This window comes from Bos javanicus, chromosome 14, assembly GCF_032452875.1.
Source record: "Bos javanicus breed banteng chromosome 14, ARS-OSU_banteng_1.0, whole genome shotgun sequence".
NCBI lineage: Eukaryota > Metazoa > Chordata > Mammalia > Artiodactyla > Bovidae > Bos > Bos javanicus.
This window is the reverse complement of record NC_083881.1, coordinates 41,678,273-41,685,018: the sequence shown is the minus strand read 5'-3', so window position 1 is coordinate 41,685,018 and position 6,746 is coordinate 41,678,273. Positions and strand designations below refer to the sequence as shown.

General features: G+C 36.4%; 1 non-coding gene across 1 annotated transcript; it reads left to right on the top strand.

Moving 5' to 3' along the window:
• The first annotated feature begins 6,469 nt into the window (after window positions 1–6,469).
• Window positions 6,470–6,543, top strand: TRNAY-GUA (transfer RNA tyrosine (anticodon GUA)). The gene has a single exon. It is a non-coding gene; the product is annotated as a tRNA-Tyr (tRNA).
• Window positions 6,544–6,746: the final 203 nt, after the last annotated feature.

Below are 6,746 nucleotides of genomic sequence, written 5' to 3'. Positions count from 1 at the left end.
GCATGAAAGTGGAAAGTGAAAGTGAAGTCGCTCAGTCGTGTCTGACTCTTAGCGACCCCATGGACTGTAGCCTACCGGGCTCCTCCATCTATAGGATTTTCCGGGCAACAGTACTGGAGTGAGGTGCCATTATTCCTCTTATGGAGAGACTATGAATTATGAAAACAAATTTAAAAGGGATTTTTAAATTTTCAAAAGGAATTTTCAGCTTGTTTCAGATTGCTACTGCTTGAATCTCTCACATCCAGTTGGCCTTTGTGGCAGACAGAACCTAAGGTAATACCTCTCCAATGACCTCTGCCATCTGGTATTCATAAATCCCCTAGTGAGGATGGTATCCATGACTTACTTCTAAGCAAGTGAATATTGGAAACTTGAGGTTTTGTCACTCCCATGATTTTGTTATAGGGTATAAGACTTCACTTTGCTAGTAAGTTTCTTCTTTTTCTCTTGTATATTTGAAGAAGCAAACTGCCATGTTGTGAAATGCTTATGTAAATATCATATGGCTTGTAATATGGGTGGTCTCTAGAATTAAAGAGTGGTCTCTGGCTGATAAGCAATAAAGAAGTCATACAGCTGCAAGGAAATCAACTCTGCCAACAAAACTTGCTCCTAGTCAAGTGCAGCTTTGGTTGTAACCTTGATAGACTCGGAGCCGTGAGCTCACTAATCCGTGCATGGAATCTTGGTCCATAAAAATTGTGAGACAAAAGCTCTGCTTTAAGCTGCTAAATTAGTGCTAATTTTTATGTAGCATAGAAATGAATAGGCTTTTCATAATTTCAACATGTATCATTTTATTTACGGAAATTTTTCTTGTATCAGAGTTTAAAAATATGACTACTCTACCACTGTCCCCCGTCCCCACCAAGATCTCCAATTGTGCATGTGTTAGATCTTCCTTGGTTAATCTTTAGACTATTTTCTTTTTGACCATTTAAATTTATTTTTTTTAATTCTTATTTTCTTATAATTTTTATTCCATCCTTTCTAATTAGTTTGCCTTAAAATTTATTCGTTTTTGGGTCTCAGAACTTGCATTTTTTTCTTCTTTTTTTCCTCCTAAGTCATTTATCTCTCACTTTATTATTTCTTTTCATCTATTTGTAATATTAGTCCTTGAATTTTTGATTTGAGATGTTTTAATATTTTCCCAAAAGATTTTTTTGATGATACATGACCCAAGTGGAAGGATTGTGTTTCTTCTACATCATCATTCACTTTTTTTACTTGAGAAGGGGAGATGTTATTAGTTCAAGTGTTTGGATTTTCATTTTCCATATAGCTGATTGTTAGAAGTATGTGTTGACTCCATAATTTAATTAAACATACTTTAAGATTATTTCATGCTATAAAATTTAAAAAGAACTTGATTTTAAAAATCAGAAAGATTCATTTAGTATAATTTGGTTTCTTGTTGCTTTTGAAGAAATTTCTCACTACTGGAGCAATGTGATTTTTTTTTAATATGAAAAAATAACTAACTAAATTCTCATGCACTGTTTCTTAAGCATTGTGATTTGTCTGGTATGAAAAAAAATAACTGACTAAATTCTTATCAATGTAAAGGCTGTTCTGATCCTTGTCTTTGTGTAAAAAAAAAGAAAGAATGAATGAATGAAACCCCTTGGCAACAGTTAATGAGTGTCAAGGAAACAAGTGAATAAAAAACCAACAATAAAGACTAGAATATCCATTTCAATAGAAAATTCCATTAATTGATCATTCAGTTCAGTTCAGTTGCTCAGTTGTTTCCAACTCTTTGCAACCCCATGAATTGCAGCATGCCAGGCCTCCCTGTCCATCACCAACTCCCAGAGTTCACCCAAACCCATGTCCATAGAGTTGGTGATGCCATCCAGCCATCTCATCCTCTGTCGTCCCCTTCTCCTTCTGCCCCCAATGCCTCCCAACATCAGATCTTTTCCAGTGAGTCAACTCTTCACATGAGGTGGCTAAAGTATTAGAGTTTCAGCTTTAGCATCAGTCCTTCCAATGAACACGTAGAACTGATCTCCTTTAGAATAGACTGGTTGGATCTCCTTGCAGTCCAAGGGACTCTCAAGAGTCTTCTCCAACACCACAGTTCAAAAGCATCAATTCTTGGGCACTCAGCTTTCTTCACTCTCACATCCATACATGACTACTGGAAAAACCATAGCCTTGACTAGGTGGACCTTTGTTGGCAAAGTAATGTCTCTGCTTTTGAATATGCTATCTAGGGGGGTCATAACTTTCCTTCCAAGGAGTAAGCGTCTTTTAATTTCATGGCTGCAGTCACCATCTGCAGTGATTTTGGAGCCTCCCAAAATTAGGTCTGACACTGTTTCCACTGTTTCCCCATCTATTTCCCATGAAGTGATGGGACCAGATGCCATGATCTTCATTTTCTGAATGTTGAGCTTTAAGTCAACTTTTTCACTCTCCTCTTTCACTTTCATCAAGAGGCTTTTGAGTTCCTCTTCACTTTCTGCCATAAGGGTGGTGTCATCTGCATATCTGAGGTTATTGATATTTCTCCTGGCAATCTTGATTCCAGATTGTGCTTCTTCCAGCCCCGCATTTCTCATGATGTACTCTGCATATAAGTTAAATAAGCAGGGTGACAATATACAGCCTCGACATACTCCTTTTCCTATTTGGAACCAGTCTGTTGTTCCATGTCCAGTTCTAACTGTCGCTTCCTGACCTGCATACAGGTTTCTCAAGAGGCAGGTCAGGTGGTCTGGCATTCCCATCTCTTGAACAATTTTCCACAGTTTGTTGTGATCCACATAGTCAAAGGCTTTGGCATAGTCAATAAAGCTAAATAGATGTTTTTCTGGAACTCTCTTGCTTTTTCAATGATCCAGAGGATGTTGGCAATTTGATCTCTAATTCCTCTGCATTTTCTAAAACCAGCTTGAACATCTGGAAGTTCATGGTTCACGTATTGCTGAAGCCTGGCTTGGAGAATTTTGAGCATTACTTTACTAGCGTGTAAGATGAGTACAATTGTGCAGTAGTTTGAGCATTCTTTGGCATGGCCTTTCTTTGGGATTAGAATGAAAACTGACCTTTTCCACTGCTGAGTTTTCCAAATTTGCTGGCATATTGAGTGCAGCACTTTCACAGCATCATCTTCCAGGATTTGAAATAGCTCAACTGGAAGTCCATCACCCCCACTAGCTTTGTTCGTAGTGATGCTTTCTAAGGCCCACTGGACTTCACATTCCAGGATGTCTGGCTCTAGATCAGTGATCACACCATTGTGATTACTTGATATTAAAAACTTGGGTGGACAAAGAAGGGCTCAGTAGAAACTTCCTTTGTCAAGCATGTATTCCTTGTCCAATTTAAATGCTAGCATCCTCTAGAATACTTTCACTTTCTGGTGAATCTGAATTCTAATATTCTTGTTAATCCTAGAGTAGAAATATTTTTCTTTAATAGAAAGACTTCTTTTGTAAAGCAAGGAGAATGAGAGGCAAAATTTAATTCAAAACATCCAGTAATGGACCATAATTTCAGTGGCTTGTTAACAGGCACAGTATGCTAGGGTGTGTCTTCATAATCTTAGTATTATCTAAAATTACTTCTAACTAAAAACTAAATAGTAAAATTGCTTTTATTTTATTTAAGCATGTTAGTGTTTGATTAATTTAGAGAATTTATATATTTGTTTTCCTATTTAAATCTTAGATATCTTATGTAGAAGAATTTGAAAACTATTGGCAATTTTAATTATATGAGACTTTTGTATTCATTTACTGTGAACATGTTTATCATGTTTTCTGAACAACGTGAACTCAATTAATGGAAGTTTAGTGTTTTGAACCACTTTTAGAGTAAGGAAGAATTTTGGTTAAAGGAAAATTCCACTATTTCATCTTTTTGATTCCTACATTACTTTATAACCATGATTCATTTTGGGAAATAAATGCAAACTTCACTTTTCCTTCTCTATGAAGCTGTTCCTTTTATATCTCATCTTATTCTTTCCCCTTTAGCTCCTATCCATTATAGTTGGTTTTTGGAAATGACTCTGAAATATTGAAGAAATTTAGTGGTTTTCTAAATTGTGCACAGAAATATAAAACAGTGTATAAAATTCAAACTCTGGGTAATTGGTTTGGTCCAAATGTACTAATATATGTTAATTATTCATTAACAAACATTAATATATGTGTGTACATCTCTGTGTTTATATATATGGTTATAATTTTCAAAATTAGCAGACAGTATTTAAACTGGCCTTTAAAAAAACTATTTATTTTTATTAATTAGTTGCAGCATGTAGGATATGGTTCCTCAACCAGGGTTTGAACCCTGGTTCCCTGTGTTTGGGAACGTAGAGTCTTAGCCACTGTATCACCAGGCAAGTCTCCACACTGGGCTTCTTTGTCTATGAAAATTCTGTTTAATGTCTTTACTTTCTGAATAATTCCCCACCTTTGTTGCGTTTTTCTATTCTCCACTGTTTAGAAAGCTGTAAAAGATTATTTTAAATGAAGATGTGTATAAAGCAAATCTGATTGCTTTTTCTAAACTTTCATTTCCTGGAAGAACTGAATTTAAAATGCTTTTTCCCCTTTTGCTTAAAGTAAAAAAGTATTCATGTATAATAATAAAAAATAATAATGTATAATAATAAAAAAATAAATCCACTTTTATTTTCTGAAATGGACTGTAAGGGAATATGCATCTTAGAAATTTTCCAACGTAAAAAGAGAAAAGAAAAGTGATATTGAAGTAACTTACCAGTAAACAAGTATACAAAAAAAAAAACCAATTATTTTTTGTTGAAGCTCATATAACCATTACAGAACTTCACTGAGGTACAACCAGCTACTTCAAATAATATATACAAGCAGCATGCAGCATAACTTGAGCTTGTCATTTTTAATTTCTATACTTGGGCATCTATATCTTAGCAAAGTCTCAGCTCTCTAGCACACTGAGCTATGTAGTGGATATAATCTGAATCAAAGCACAATTGCAAAAATGTCAAACATGATGAAAAAGAGAAAATGACTACAAAGGAGAATTCACCACGGTAACTCTTTGCAGTTCCCAACATAGAGGCCTGGTAGCCTCATCAAAGATACAAGAGATGGAAAAGGCCCATTAGGTCATCAAACCTATCCCCTCACCAAAGAAAGAAAATGAATTCAAGCCATCCTATCTGCTGGCTTCAAACCAAATTCAGGATAGAAAGACCCTGCTGCTGCTCTTGATACATTATTTCATGACACTGGATGTCATTTATACAAAAACCTGAAATGAATTGTCTGCCCCCAGCATCCTGGAATCACAGAATAGACTTTGAGAGCTGGAAGGTACCTCAGTCCAGCCTCCTCATTTTATAGAAGAGTACTCTGAGGGCCTGAGAGGTTAAATGACTAGCTCAAACCCACAAAGCCACTCACAGCTGGACAAGCATTAAAACCAAAGTTTCCAGAGATATCCAAACTGCTTTTCCTAGCAAATAATTCTCTTTTGGGGGGAAGAAAAAAGAACCTTGATAAAAATCTATTCTGTACTACCTTATACCTAACACATGTGGATTTAACTTATTTCTTCCAATGATCTTGTTTTTAAAATTCTAACTTTGAAGTGGAAATCTAGGTTTTCACCGTCAAAACGTAATTCCCACAGTTAATATTGACTCCAGAAGGGAGTTTAAGTTGTGCACCAATTCTCTGGTCTGTGTTAGGCTCAAAGAAATCTATAGAGCTATAATAACTTCATTGGTTTGCTATAAATGCAATGGGGCTGAGAGTGATAATTTAAAAATTTCTCTAAACATTATTTCTTCATCCCCAAACCATTAGAATAACTCTATTGTGATGCATTTTAATATTTTACCAGTGGAGAAGTGGGAAAGATAGGTGGCCTGGGAAGTGAAAGTGAAAAGTATTAGTTGTTCAGTCGTGTCCCACTCTTTGCGACCCCGTGGACTGCAGCCCACCATGCTCCTTCATCTATGGGATTTCCCAGGCAAGAATACTGGAATGGGTTACTATTTCCTTTTCCAGGGGATCTTCCTGACTCAGGGATTGAATATGGGTCTCCCATGTTGCAGGCAGATTCTTTACCATCTGAGCCACCAGGGGTTGATGGCCTGAGAAGAGATTTGCCATTTGTTGAGGATTTTTGACCCAAGCTTATCTGAGGATGGAGTACAAGGTCAGAAGCTTGAGAAGTGAAGTCAACTGAGCTAGAGGCAAATACAAGAAAGCAATCACTTCTTAGTCCTAGAGAGCAGAACACTTGTGGTAATGTAAACAAAACATTGCAGTTCTTACAATTTTTCAAGAGAAGCTGGCATTTCTAATTTTTATGAGAAATTTCCTGATTTTCAAAGCACTGTTCAGTTAAATAAAGCTATTCTGCAGGCCAGATATGGTCAACGGATGCCACATTGTCATAGGCATATATATATATATATATATATTAATTACTATTTCATATCATTCTAATGGGCTTCTCTGGTGGCTCAGATGGTAGAGCATCTGCCTGTAATGCAGGAGACCCAGGTTCAATACCTGGGTCAAGAAGATCCCCTGGAGAAGGAAATGGCTACCTACTCTAGTACTCTTGCCTGGAGAATTCTATGGACAGAGTAAACTGGTGGGATGCCGTCCATGGGGTCGCAAAGAGTCGTACACGACTGAGGGACTAACACTTCATGCTTCATATCATTCTAAGAGTGACACTAAAGTTTTATAAAAATGGAGAAAACCAAAGTTCTGAGTTTAATA